Here is a 16,335-nt window from a genome sequence, read left to right on the forward strand (position 1 = left end):
CATATGTAAGGTCAGGAGGGCCATTGATTGCCGTTATTGTTCCACTATATGAGTCATTTCTTGCTACTTCTAGCCGCACAGACTCTAAAATATATCATTAGTAGTGCAGCATAGTTATGGAGGCCAGCTAGGGTAAATAACTCATTAACTCTTTTAGGGATGTTGTAAAATCCCTGTCTTTAAAAGCTGACTGCGCAAATAGTCGCAGGCTTCTGCTGTCCAACCCTAGAAAATGTGCACAGTTCAGTGAAATTCATGGACTAATACTAATAAAACTTTGATGGTCTGTTGCAACAAGGAATTCATGTCTGTTACTTTTCAGTCGAAGAAAAGACGGGAAATACGGCAGCGTAAAACTAAACACCAAACGCACAGGTCCCATCAACCACGCCCTGCATTCATCAGGCCCCTCCAGGCTCCTGTATCACAACAGTCTCTTTGATATTTCTGTTCTTTCCTGGTTTATCCATATTTGTTTTCCCATTTTATGGTTTTCCCTTCTCAGCCTCTATCTGGTTGTACGTAATTTTTCTTTTTCACAGCTTCTCTCTGACCTGAACCATATCATTGTCAGAGCCCCTGGCACTGAGCAGAAAGACATCCTACCCATCTCCTGACAGACCTAGAGAGGAAAAATGAGGGAACTGAAGGATTGTGTGTCAGTGTTATTTCTTTTTCTTCCTCTTGGGAAAATGAAATTCCTTTAGTTTCAGAAGAAAAGCTGGTGCTATTTTAGTGTTAATGAGAAATCTATATTGGTTGCAAATGGGGCCTAGAAGAAAAAACACAGGTGAAAATTTGAGAAGGGTCTCTCTCTGCTCAAGAATTTTGACCCCCTACTGTTGAGTTCAGGCCCAAGTGGGCATTTCCCCAAAGGTGGCAAAGCTCTTTTTGAGCTTTTTGTAAGTTGTGTATGTGTGAAGGTTTTTGTAACTGTCAAAACTGCCTGAGCCGTGGTTATCGAGACTCTAAAGGGGGAGACTCCAGACAGCAAACTATTGAACTACGCCCCACTCTGGGGTTGGTTAGGTGTGAAAAATGCTAAGGAGGGGTGACTATGGCTGCTATGGTGGAGCGGCGGTCAACAGTGCCTCCATATAAGAGTTTAAACCTTAGGTTTACATGATTTAAACTATTTAAAGTATACCTATTATGCTTTCATACAATTTAAAAGTCCAATAACAAGGCACGCAGCTGTTGTTTTTCTTCTTCATCATAGGTAAGCCTTATTGAGATTCTTTTTTTACTCTTGGACTCATATATCATAGAGAGGGGAAGCCCTTAAAATGGTCATCAGCTGTAACAGTGAGTACATCAGTGCTATCTCCTGTGTTATCCGACTTGGAAAATTTGCCCATTGTTAGATTTGTTTGTCTTTCCTAAAGAAGACAGCATGAGTTTATTTGTTCATACTTTCACCTGCTGAAATGGATCCAGCATTTGTTTGTGCGTAGCAAATCCTTGAAGGGTTTTTCTTAACAGAACCCATGCAAAGCTCGGCTGATGGTAAAAGACCTTGCTGTTCCATGAAGGGAAATATAAACTTTGCAATGTAAGCAGTGAAATGATTCTTTTGTGTTGCTGTTTGGACCAAACCACTTGTGTGTCTGGTTTTGATAAAGACAGCGGGCCTAATGTAGGTGAGCTACCTCAAGACTGGAAGCACTTTGGTGAGTGGAGATCGCAGAAAGTGAAGAAAGTGAATGGTGTAAAGGCATAACTGCTGGTAACACGACATGGATGATAAACCTTTCTCATCTTTCAGGTGAACAACTGAAGTGACTACCAATGAGAGTGAACAATCCAGCTGATTTATGTATGAACTGGTATTAAATATATTACGGTCACCTAGGCAACCAGAGCCTGAAACATCCACAGGTGACTTCAAAGTGATGCGGAACGAGCAAATCCCTTACAGCGTCTACACAGCTTTGCTATAAAACCCAAATTCTCTGCCAATGTGCTTGTATACTTATTAAAGGGGACATACATATATAGACATTGTTTTATAAAGCTTTATAAAGCTTAAAGACTAAAATCCACCATTATTTCCAACAATAAGGTGGTAATAATCATAGGCTTAAACGAAGCTTATACTAGGCTTAATAACAATAATAAAAAGCTTAATGAGATGGAAATGGGTGGAGATGGACAATCTGCATGCAGTGACAGAAAAGTGGATGTTGTCAAACCTCCTCTATTACGAATAACCTGCCCCACCTTCTGTTGTTGGCTAGAGAAGCACATTTAGCCTCGACTAACACTGTCGCGTGTTGCTTGACAGAACGTCAAAAAAGTTATTTCATCCTCCATCTGGCTTTATGAATATTCTTTCCCCTATTTTTTCTATTTTAATTTCTTAATTTTTATTCACTTGCCACAAAAGAAAAACAAAATAAAACAACAAAACAAAACAAAACAAAAGAAAAACAAAAGAAAAACAAAAAAAAAAACACAAAACAAAACAAAACAAAACAAAACAAAAGAAAAACAACTAAACAGAAAAAACACAAAACAAAACATGAGTACATTTCTTTCTGATATGCTACAACATCAAACTAGTGCAGCGAACCCACAATAAATCCATGTATAAACCCAAATTTCTCACCGTTTTCATCCAAGCACTTAATGACAAGCTGATCAACATGCTCCCAGTAATACCGGAAGGAAGCGGTCGGGCAGGTTTCTCCACTCTCAAAGATACCGTTGAGTTACAGACAGAGGTGTGGACTTGAGTCACATGACTTGGACTCGAGTCAGACTCGAGTCATTAATTTTATGACTTTAGACTTGACTTGAAAAAATGTTCTAAGACTTTTGACTTGACTTGGACTTTTACACCAATGACCTGGGACTTGAATTGGACTTGAACCGGTTTACTTGAAAAGACTTGATATTTTACCCCAAATATAAAATTTAACATGCATATTATATAGAGATTGAAAATGTGACGTCATTCACGGGTAGAACCGCAAAGGATTCTGGGAACTCGTGGCAAGCGGTACTAGCGCACGCAGGCTTTCAATTAAAATCAGTTATACAGCGATAAAAAGAAACACAAAAATGTCAAGAAGCTGTTGTATTATTAACTGCAATAGCCGGTCGCATGACAGCCACGGGAAGCCGACGGGTAAAGAGATCGGTTGTTATCGGATTACGTCGTTGAGGAGAAATTGTTCAAGCCATGTTTCCGAAGTAACAAAGATGCGACGGATGGCCTGGATTGCAGCCATTCAAAGATCAAATATAACGTCCCAGAACACTCCAGCTCACAGGTTAGTCTGCTCCAAGCATTTACACGAAGGTCAGTGTTTTTTAGTAGTTAATACGTCATTTTCATAACATAATTGGTGATATAGGTTACAAGCAAGTCTGGCGCTGAACAGAAATTGTCGCGCTATGCTCCTTTATTTATTGTGCATAAATAGTGAATTGTCCTGACACAATATTGTGTTTCGCTTCTGTTATTATGGTACATTGACAAAAACATATACTTTTATTCACAGGATAAAACAGGTTTTTTGTATCACTAATTGTCCAGTACGATTACAGCATACAGTATTATTGTCACTGCTACATTTCTGTGATGCTACCAGAAATTATTTCCACTACTAATTAATTACCGTTGAGCTCAAAGGTCCTATTAATAAACGGTTAAGGAATGTGTATTTATGACGACGATTTGTGAGACTGGTAAACTTATGATATGTACGATGGTCTTTCGTTCTACACGGTGCATTTCAAGGTCCTGCACCCATCCGTCGGTAAACTGTACCTGGGCTTGTTGCAGTGACCTGAAGTTACTAAACTTCATGAGTGTATGCACTCACTCCAAGAACCGTATGATTATAAATATGCATATAAATATGCTAAGATGAGATAGCTGACTTCATCTAACTAGCAAATGTTGTCCAGGCTACGTTGGTGATGCAGTTTTTTTTAATGTGTATATTTTTGTCATGCGATTTTAAAGCTGGTCCTACAACCGCATCCAAGAATAACATGCAGCTTATCTCAGAACTGTCGGTGAAAATTATTCTTGGAGCTAGGTTTAATTGAGCTGCATTTTAAAGAGGTGCAATTTCACAATTTGTGTATATTTTCTAAGTTCACTATTTTGTCATGTGTTGAGAAAAACACAGATTTAAAAATTACATGGTCTAATATTTACATTTAGCATAACTGCAACATTATTTTTTCGTTTTTTTTTTTTTAAAGACTCGAAAGGACTTGAAATTCAAAATTTCAGACTTGTGACTTGACTCGGACTTTTACACCAGTGACTTGAGACTCGACTCTGACTTGCCTGACATTACTTGAGACTTGACTTGAGACTTGAGGATAAAGACTTGAGACTTACTTGAGACTTGCAAAACAATGACTTGGTCCCACCTCTGGTTACAGACATGTGTACGCCCACACAGGTAGGCGTAAACATCTTCATTCATGTCAGTTGTTGCAAGAATGATGTAATATACTTCTGACTTTGCCATACTGTTGTTAAGCATTTATTAGTCATCCACATAACACACCAGAACACGTTTGCCAGAGCAATGATTGTTGATGCTATTTTAATGGATTTTCACAAGATTACAATGATGATTTGTTTAAACAGCTGATTACTGTTTAATTACTGTTGGAATCTGTTCGGCTGTAAACTGATGTTAGGAAGTGGTTTGGCTCTCTGTGGTTGATTGGATTTATTTTATTTTATTTTTTACATAGTGTAACATTCACTAGTGGACACTTAGAAATGTCTGTGACTCTTCTATCCCAGGGCCAGAAAAATGGTGTTTAGTTACATTTAAACAGTCTCACGGTGTCTCTTTTTCACTTGGCCACAGAAACACTGGTAACAAACAAGCAATATCACTGAAAAGATTACAATCCTTGTTAATTAAGTATTTGAACTTTAACATTAACAGCTCCATGAGTGAAGTCACTGAGATTTTTCATGTCTGTTTTGAATATTGTTGTATTGATTTGTTATAAATAAGGCAGTGGCACTTGTAACATTTACTCAGATAAATTGCTGGTGTATGTAACTGTGTCAAACTTAACAGAAAAGGTAATAATAGATGTTATAATTGTGTGATTACTCTTTAAAAAGACGTCAACATTTAAAGTATCTCACTACATTACACTGCAGTATTTTATTTATAAATAAATCAACACTTTTCAATTAGCATAATATTGCATTTTAATGAAAAAAATAGAAGAATACTTAGTTTTGTGTTGTTGTGATTTGTGACCTACTCTTTTCATAACTAATGAAAATTTTCTTTGATTTGCCTTTTCAAAGAACATATATTAATTTTATTCTGATCACATAATTTATGTTTTAACTTTTGCACTATTGCAAAAACTGATGAGCTACACATCAAACTTGAAAAGATGTCATCTGAGCAAAATGTTCCCGGTGGATGCATAAACAATCATCTATCGTCTAACTATAATGAGATCCATCATTATCCTAATGCAAACGATCTCTGACATCAATTTTTATACCTGCTTTTTTTATACTTAAACAGACTGAGCAATGAGGACATTTCCCAGCAGCATTTTGATCTATTTCTTGATGACTAGTGGAAATCTACACAAAATAATCAGCCACTGACACTTTCTGTCCCAGTCATCCATATGTCAAAGAGATGGATGGCTTAATTTCACCTGCACCTTTGTTAGCAATGTGTACCCAATGTTATATTGCCTGCGTGTTGTCCTGTGAGGCAACTGAATGGATGTTCCTCGATGCATTGTTGCGTTAGAGGACCCGTCCTCCTACACCCTCATCATGGCCTTGTGCTGACGCATCCAGAAGCCTCTTCACTCATTGACTCTTCTGTCCCCTTCCTCCCACGGCTCCGCTATGCAGAATCCTGCCATTGTCCCCCCAAGGACAGTCTGCATAGAACACAGGCCCGCAAACAGCCAGGCTCAAACTAATGCATACTGTGCACCATACACACAATGTACCGATGGATGCAGAGTGACAGCAAAGCATACCTGAACATACAGAAAAAACTCCAAAATGTCCATCCTTTTGCATGAAAATATTATAATGTTTTTCCTGAACTGAATAGTTTTCCAGTTTTTCCCACAGTTTGCCCTCCAACCCTAATCTGCTCTCAATGGAAAGCAAGCACTTCATTAAACCCCAAGTCCCCGTGTGTGTTTATGTGTGCCTGTGTCTGTTACTGTGGTTCTGGATACTGGATAAGTAAGTGTATTAACCTTTAGCCTCTCTCACCATTGTTTTTGCAACATGGCTCACTGCTACTGAAACCCATTCCCAGAGATTTTGGCAAAATTACGTTACCAACATCTTGTGTTAATTTCACTTCTGGGTCTTTGCCAAAGTCAAAGGATGAGAGCCATCATCCCACTGTAGAGACACTGCTGCTCACGTCTTGTCACAGGACTCTTGCACTTTTTTAATGCTGTTAGCATTCATTTCTGAGAATTGATTTAATGGATTTACCAATCAAGGAAAACAAATATATATAAATTGATGTTCCAGATTAATTTTTAAAATGTGTAAATATAGTGTAAATAAAACACAAACATACTAACTAATTTCAGATATGACTGCATTGTCCATATTAGAAAATGAGCTATTTTTTGAATATGATATTTCTGTCACTATGTCTCTATAAACGTCTATACCGACTGCATGTCCCACGAACACAGAGGGCATAATGTCCTGTAAACGAGCTGCTATATCTGGGTCTCTTGCTTCACAGCTCACAAAGCATAAATATGTTTCTCTCTGCCTCAAAACACACTGTGGTTCTAAATCCTTTCCGTATGCATGTATATCACACACTTGAGCTGGCAATAGAAATGGCAGAGCAGACTTAAGATACAGTGTGCAGTGTGTCTGACATAGGAGATGTTATCAAAAGAAAAAAAAGAACCAGCTATGAACAGGAAATCACTTGGCTCAGGTTCACTCAGATATCAAAGTCTGTTTCGTGGTAACTTTCCACCAATTTTTCCACTTTAATACCCAAAATAGCACAAAGAAACTTAAACATTCTCTTTGACAGAATCCAGTTTTCACCACTTTCTGCTAAGAAAACTGTTCCCATCATCCCATCATCGACACACACACTCCTTTTTTTTTTTTAAAGCATTTCCAGGAAATATAGTCTGGAATATCTTTTACCAAACTGCCCTGGACCTGGATACGGAGGGTTGACGTAGCATGTTTTTTTTTAATGACTGGAATTTCCAGAGGTCCAGAAGTGCAGGGTTAACGTGCAAACTCCTCATTGACGTCGGGGTTTGAACTCAGGAGTCCTTTGCCCTGATGCAACGGTTGCAACCACTGAACCACTTTGTCCCCCTTTCAAATGAATTCCATAGATATGACACACAAGACCAAAAAATCCTCCCGGCATCCACCGGGAGTCAAACCAGCCGTGACTCACATCCTAGTCCAGCGCTCATCAGAAGGCATTCTCTGATTTCTACACGTCACACTTTTTTTTTTCTCAGAATTACTCAAAGAACTTTAGTCATTCACTTTCACTCCATAACTGTTGTGATCAACACTACGAAACCTAGAGGTGAGCAAGCTCGAGCAGGTATTCAGAATGCAAACGGCACTTGACATCATCATCCCATCCCATTTTCTATTCAGTGTCATAAATCAATGCTTGGCCTTACTTACTTAATCCATTCATCAAAAATATAGAAATTTTTACATTTGGTTTGAGTAATTCATAATTAATTCATTAAGTAATTAAATCCACAAACTCAAAACTTTTATTTGCCATAAAGTAAAGATGAATGATGAAGTATGAAGAGTGGAAAGAAATTAGGCAGAAAACATCACAAAACCTGCTTGAGATAAGTTTCAGTAGCTAAAGGTTAGTTGGCATAATGCAGAAACAACCTTTCCTTATGGAGAACACATTTATTCGCAGATTAGTTGGCGAGTGGTTCCTGAAGGTTGCTGTCTGACACTGGGTGAAACCAGTCGCACCAAAAACCTCCTTGTGATTGCTTTGCTCACTAGCAGATTGCTGCATGTTATTTGCATGGGTGTCACAGATCCGTCTGGCCAACCACTGAGCAGCAGTGAAACTTGAGAAAGTGGAAACTGGAAATGGAGTCTGTTCACCTTCAAAGTTGTGCCTTTCTACTTTTACTTTGAAGGTGAATATTCTCTCTTTCTGCTTTGTGTCACACTGTTCACAGTTTCACTAATGCTTGATGAGTAGTTAGCAATTCACTTTTAAATTCTAGCATATGTTCAACCCACGGGATAAGGAAACAAGCAGAAAACAAACAAACAAACAAAAAATTCCTTATTTACTTGAGCCCTGTTTTCCAGCAGTCCTGCAGCTTATATGTCTACATAGGACTTCCCTGCATGGGTCACAAAGCATTTGATTTTAATCATAAAGTCTGTTTGTTTGCTTCTCTGTGTCTGTTAGCAGGATTAAACTCCTAATTTTAATATAAATTTATGTAAAATATTTAAGAGAGATCCGGTTTCACCCATATGAGAACTGACTTCAGGGGTTGGATGTAGGATTTTTTCCCCATCGAACATTTTGTGTCATATCAAATAAAAATACATATAAAACTGAAATATGAAAAAATGTGAGACAAGCTGTCGATGCTTTTAAGAATCCAATGTGGATCCAGATATCCTGGATTCAGGGACAAAGTGTGCATCGTGTGGAAGGAATTTCAGCCTTGGCTGATGTAAGCAGTCTTGGAAAGATCTTGTTATGGAAGCACATGGTTATGGTCTTCCTGTCGCCAATCACAGATGTAAATGCAATGTTTGTATATGGAAATGGCTAGATCATGGTTCAGGGATTCGTGCTGAAACACTGAGGTGTCAAAGTGAATTTAAGACTTCACATAACAAGAGTAAAGGGGTTGGGTGAAAACTATAGGATGAGAGGAAACATTGGGCGGGGGGAATGAGGGGCAGAGTGGGTTGCAAGTAGACAAAGAACGCTGCTCGTCTTTCAAAAGTCCCACACAGAAAGCTTTTAAAAGGTTAAACATTGTTTACATGTACATAACTGCACACCTTCAGACACCGAATACACGGGGATTCATTCATACGCGCGCAAAACACAACACCTGTCTAGTGAGAAAATGTGTTTCCTTTTGTTAAAAATAAAAATAGTTTAAGTCTCCTGCCGTGTGTACGCCGAGACACTTCATTTTTACTGGGTTTTTCTGAGAAAAAATACCAAACCTCTCTTTCATATTGATGGGGGTCCATTGTATGATGCGGGCTTTGTGATAAGATTGCATCCCAATATTTAACTCTGCAGTGATAACATGTTACATAAAGATGTTGCAAGGAAGGAAAACAGATTAAGAAATCTGCTCATATCCAACAAATATAACTAACTTGTGACGTCCTTATGAGACTAACGTGATCCCCTGGTGATTCTAATATTAACTAAACTGTACAGTTTGGGTATGTAAAATGTATTTACAGACGCAATGTTTGTTTTGTTTTTTCAATGTGCTTTACAAGAGCAGGTAAAGGATGAAACCCATGTAAGAACCTGAGTAGGATTGCTTTACATAACTGGAATGCACAGGAGAGAGAGTGAAAACCAGCGGTGTACCTAGATTAAACTTCTCAGGAAAAGCTTGATTAACTACCCCCACAAAAATTTAGACGCAACCCTCATACCTCTAACATTCAATACAGTGCTGGTCTATGGGAGAGACACACCCTCTATAAACTCAGCGGGCTCGCATCGAAGCTTGCTAACTGTGAAGGTGCTGTTTTCCCATGTGTACAGACAGCAGCAGAACTGGAAAAGCTTCATATGTGTCAAGACATCGTTCCAGGCCAAAGCATTCAACACGACATGCAGTAAGGGCTTTCGGTAACCACAAAGGTGTTAGCTGAGAAAGTATTTTATGATGTTAGAACTTCAATAAAAACAGCAGTGATTTGTCAATCACAAGGGCTGCTCTAAACAACACCCCACTCTGTGAAACTGTGAAACCCACTGATCATAAACTCACTTCTGATGACAATGAACTCATCAAGAAAGTATTACTGAGTTCATAGATCAAAGAAGTAGACGGGTTATTTTCCCATAGAGTTGTAGTCAATCAGACATCTATTGAGGTTTTGCAAACATTTGAATATGTGCTAACCACGTGACATTAACTCATTGGACATTTTGGACTTGTGACATTGTAGGATTAGTGAAAAAGTCCCCAGTAGGCTTAGATACTGGTCAGTGGCCATCTGGCAACCACCCATCGTGAGGGAAAATGAGTGGTTGTTGGAGGCTGATTGCAGTCCCTGGGAAAATAATTACTAAAGCCCCAGTCACACAGGCCCAGAGACCGGTCACTGACCCCCATTTTCTTCTAGAGAAAATTTTATCTTCTTCAGCTATTTAGCAAAAGCCTCTTTGTTATTGCTACAGTCACCCACAGTTTGCATGAAAATGAAGAACTTAACTCCAAATACAACTTATCTAAGAAACTCTGCGCTGAAACACAGCTTCAGACTAAAAGTTGTGGCTTTTGAAACGTGTTGTCTTCAGCTCTGAGGTCCAAGTTTAAAGGTGAGCCTTCTCCATTTCCAACGTGCTTTGGCCTTTCTCAACTTATACTTCCATTTTTGAGTAGTTAAGTGTTTTCAGACAAACACGATAAACTACAGGCCACTGTGGGAATCTGCTAACAACCAAAGCAGTCACCAAGTAGTCATTGTTGCAGCACCTTCTTTGAAACTGATTTCACCTAACATGTGAGCAATATCAAGGAACATATAGCTTGTCAGTTTTCCCTAGCAACATCTTGCATCACGTTCAATTTTGCAGACAAATCTCAAGCAGTAAGATGTCATGTGACGTCATATTAGAAACAACTGATAAAGTTAGCCCCTGCTGGTCAATAAAAGCAGTGCAGGTTTAACATACGTCTAGGATGACGACATATAGATGTAAAGGTCAGCAGTGGTTTGTTGCATTAACTGATGAGACTTTGCAGCCTTTGAACCAGAGCTGCATATGAAGACCAAGAAAGGCTTTCAGCACTCGCTCAAAAACAGAAAAAATGTTTGTTCATTCTTAAGGTTTATGAGCTTTTAGGGTCATTCCTTTGTCCTGAGCTGTTCTTCATGTACTTAGGCAAATAAAAGATCATGTCAATATGAGTCGGTGCAGGGAGCAGAAAGCTAAATACCACAATATCACACAGCATTTAATACAGAGGAATTTACACCAAGGGTCAGAGATGAACTGTGGCATGTACACAACATACAAAGATATATGCTACTTAGAGGGCCACACCAGATCGAATGTACTGACGTTTGTGTGAGTCTTCGAGACCATTTTTGTCGTGTGTTTAGATCTGACTAAAGCTAAGAGTTTACTGGAAAGGCCCTGGATGTAGTGAATTACTGATATAAACAACAGCATCAGTGTTATTAAGAATTTACTTCCACGTGATGCTTCTGCTTTAGAAACATGTACTTCAAATATCTCTTAAATGTTTCAGAGTAATGAGCAGAATAAAGTTTAGGGTCGTAACCTGAGAAATCAGTACAAACCCTTCAGAATCAGCTGTTTTGTTTGAACAAAAGCTTTAGCATATCCACCAAAGCTCAGGACTCCTCCTACTCATATCAATCAATCAATCAATAAAAAGCATTTTCTTGATAAGTGTGTATCTTTGTAGTTACTTTCTTTAATTTCCTTGGGGTAACACGCTGATAGAAAGGTTTGACATATCACCCATTTTATAGTATTGATCACAATATGAATGCACTTCATTAGGTGCCTATTTCACCGTGAAAGGTAAATATCTAATCAGCCAGTCACGTGGCAGCAACTCTTCTGCATTTAGGCATGCAGACATAATGGAGAAGAAAGGTGGTATAAGTGTCTTTGAATGTGGCACGGTTCTTGGCACCAGATTTGTTGGTCTGAGTATTTCAGAAATTGCTGATCTACTGGGATTTTCCCACACAATCATTTAGGGTTTATAGAAAATAGAATGATAGTTCCCTGGGCGAAATGCTTTGTTGATGCAAGAAGTCAGCAAAGAATTTGGCAGACTGCTTTGAGCTAAAATGAAAGCAACAGTAACTCAAATAGTGACTCATTACAACTGAGATATGTAACAGAACATCTATAAAAGCCTTAAAGCAGACACAGCAGCAGAAGAGCTCACCTGGTGTCACTCCTGTCCGCTACAATTAGAAAGAGCTTCCCACAGTTTGACAATAGAAGATCTGAAAAACGTTGTCTGGTCTGATGAGTATGAATTTGTTGTAAACAACATGAAAGCATGGATCCATCCTACTTTTTATTAACAGTTCAGGATGCTTCTGTTGTAGTGATGTGTGATATGTTCTTGGCACACTTTGGGCCTCTTAGAGCCAACTGAGCATCAACACCACAGTCTACCAGAGTATTGTTGGTGACCATATTCATCCCTTTATGACCACAGTGTACCTGTCTTTTGACAAGTGCTTCCAGCAGGATAATGTGCCGTACCAAAAAGCTCAAATCATCTCAAACTAGTTTCTTGAACATGACAGTGAGTTCACTAATGTTCTCCACAGTCACAGGATCTCAATCCAGAGGACCTTTGGGATGGGATGGACCAGGAGAGTCTGGTCAGCTGACATATCTGCACCAACTGTGTGATGCTATGCTGTCAATATGGACCTTGAGGAATGTTTCCAGTACTTTGCCCAATCTCTGCCAGAAAGAATTAAGGTCGTTCTGAAGTCCACAAATACACAATTTCATTTTTATCTATTTTGTAGAGCTTCACGTTGAAGTGGGCAGATATTCAGTTATTTTAAAACATCAGGTTTATATGCAAATACTGGGTGTCTGCATGAATATCCCAAACTGAATGAATGGGAAGGTGAGAAAATGCATTTAAATTTGACACGGGCACTTTCATGATTTCAAAAAGCAAGGTCACTAATACACAACAGGCACCCAGGATCAGCTTGGCTGATGGTGCACAAATACTCCTATTGTCCTTTAAACTCGTCACCTCCTCTGTGTGTGGTGGCTTGCTGCTGCTGTCTGACAGACAGCAGGGCTGGTACTGGCTTGCAGAGCTTAGTTATAGTTATAAACATCCCAGAATACGGGGCACATCTGCTGCCACACAGTAGCCACTATCTGCAATTTTAAGCTAGCATCTGCTAAAGCAATTAGGGTGTCCAGAATGAGAAGAAGTGGAGCAGGAAAAGAAATAGTAAGGAGTAAGTAAGAGAGGGATGGGGAAGGCTTTTCACAAAGGGACACAGGAATCTCCAAACCATAAAACATCAGCTGCTGAAAATGTAGCGTGTATTGGATCAGACTGAAGGCAGATGTAATTTGTCTGGTGCTGTGGAGCATCATGACAGAAGTTTTGTAGAGTTCAGGGTCTTTTCCTTCACAACTCCACAGCTGGCTTTGACAGAAGTTAAAGCTTGGAGAAAATCTTGGATCGTAAAGGCTTGAACACAAATCGTGACGCAGCCAAAACTGTTGCTGATGAATTAATTAGTTGAATTAATAAACCACATCGAGTGGCCTTGAAGCCAAAAACAATCTAAAACATTCTTACAGAATATTATTGCAGCCATTGTGCCAGTCAAGCAAAACAGAAAAGTTCTCGTGCTCCTGTTTGAAGATATTAACGACTTAGACTACTGTGGTTCTTACAGGCTCCGACCCTCCATCTCTGCCACTGAATTAATATGATGAGCAATTTTCAGTCTATTAATTTCTCATATTTGGACCTTGCACTGAATAAGATATAGTGGAATGGTTCCTGATTACATTTTTCTACTTTGCTTACCAAATTGCATTTCATAAAATTGATGGTTCACTGAACTTTTTTTTGTAAGCAATTCAATAATTTGCTGGTTAACAATATCAGGCTGGACTCTAAAGCTGCCTCTTTTAGGTTATGCACACCACTTTATGTTTTAGAAGCACTGTCCTGTTCTCTCATGCTCCTCCTGCAGTCTAAAGACATGCATGTTATTAAACAGATTAAGTTATGATTCTAGGTGTAGCTGTGCATGTGAGCATTAAAGGTTTTTTCTAGCTTTTAATGGCTGAACTGTGATGGGTTGATGACCTGTCCTGTACTCCACCTCATACCCAGTGACTTGGGATTAAGCTTCAGTCCTACCACGACCCTTGTTAACCACATTATTAAGAAAACTGATGTTGGAAGTTAATTGCTGAGAATGTAACACATTGTAGGTTTGACAGGGCAAGAAGAAGTGGCAATCTGCAAGTGATATAGGGTAATGATACACAAATCCTGGAATATTGTCTGCAATCTCTCTGTTTGGCTTGTTTGCAAAATCTCTGATCATCTGGCCACTTGCCTTTTTTGGCCTGCTGGACTTCATTGTTGCAACATCTGAACATGTTCCCAGTTTTCATCAGTTACCACAGTGAGTTAGAAAACAATTAAATAAGAGCTAAGAAGTAATAATTGGACATCAGCCTTTAAACACCAGCTGTGCTCAAGTGTGATGTTTTCAGGACATAACAATTTCTAAATACTAATCTTTGAAGAAAATGTTGAAACGTTGTCCCCTGAGCCATCACTCAAAATCCAAACTGCTGCTCAAATCTCTGAAATGATGGCTTTGGGATCATGTTTGCACTTCCAGCCAAAAGTTAAACAGCATCCAAAGGTGTTTTTTTCTGTTGTTAGATTAGGCCAAAAACCAAGAAACCGAGTCTTTCGAGTGGAAATGGAGTTTTAATTTTCTAGTGAGACACCTCCTCATGTAAACAAAGCCAAATGATAACAAAACGTTTTGGGGGGTTTTCTGCTCCTTTCTTTCCAATTCTTTATGAAAAAACCTGTTTTGAGTTTCATAGTTCTTGATACCTCATTTGACATGAGGATAGGTCCGGACAGATGTTCCCTTTAAGCGCACATCTGTCTGCTTTTCATTTGAGCTCTTTAATGTGGCTCTCTTGGGTGCAAAAGGCACGGTCAAACACTCGCAATGTTTCTGTGCGCTAAATACTATTGAGGGCGGGGTGGCAGAGAAAACCACGGTGAAACGAGTGACACAAGAAATGGAAAAGATGAAGGATTATGAGTGAGATATCCTTCAGCAATTATCCCGGCTTTGTGGTTTGGGATCATGTCTGATTTGAATATATTTTAGATATAACTATCGTCCAAGCAGAAGCTCAGTTGGATTGACTGGTGGAATATTTCACACAGCCTGTGTAACTCTGCAGACAATACTGATTAACTCCCAAGTCATTCCCATTACAGTATTCCACAAGACAGTTCTCACCCCATTGAATCCCATGAAGAGCAAAGGAAGCATCAGCGGAATGGAATGAAGCAACTAATTGATCCTAAATGACTGGAAATGATGAGGAACCCAGACTCACTCTGACCCACAGCTGACATTTTGGGTATGAATTCCCAAAATTGAGTAGTTATGTTTTTCGGAAGCCAGCTACAACTTATATATTATATTAATTATATTATATATATTAAAAAATAATTATAATAATAAAATAAATTCTCATTTCATTGTGTCTACGTATGTGTGATTATGGGAAAGTGTGGATGTGAGAAGGAGCACGTGTGTGTGCAGTGCTGCTCTTGGGTGGTTAGAGCTTGGCAAACACAGCCTGCCTCTGTGCCAGACACTTCTCTAATCAACGCAGGTCACTGGAGCAAGATGGCTGCTCTCTAAGCCGCCTTAACTGGTAAAAGATGTGGTGGCTTCACCCTCGATTCAGCACGGGGTTCCAACATTTCACTCAAACATGGGGGCTGTTTCATAATCATTTCATTATGGACCCCAAAGAGATTTCAATATCCTGTGTCTATGCGATGAAGGTGGAGCTGCTTACCGTGTTACACAAAATGTTTCAGTAAGCATTTCCAGCCTGTGTTTATGGCCAAATTTAACTTTCACTGTAATTGGTGCCGTGTTTCTCCATTGATTTTCCCATAGAAAACATGCTCGACTGTGTGATATGTTTTTATCTATGCACTCTCACTTTATCCCACAGAGTTCATAGAGCAGGATGGAGAGCCTAGCTCCCCCCCCAGAAGCACCGGCTTCCTTTTCAAAAAGTATTCGTGTCAAATTCTGAGGAGCTGCATGTGGAAACTAGGTAAGAGACAGCATGGGTGCACGCACACACACACACACACACACACACACACACACACACACACACACACACACACACACACACATTTAAATCCATACACGTCATGTTCTTGGCTCCCAGCGGTCTGCTGAACCTAGATATCCTTGTGTTTAGGGTTGTCTAACAGTGAGGGAGGGCCTCAGAGCCATAAAGATGTCTC

Source organism: Aulonocara stuartgranti (assembly GCF_965226115.1).
Source record: "Aulonocara stuartgranti genome assembly, chromosome: 20".
Taxonomy (NCBI): Eukaryota; Metazoa; Chordata; class Actinopteri; order Cichliformes; family Cichlidae; genus Aulonocara; species Aulonocara stuartgranti.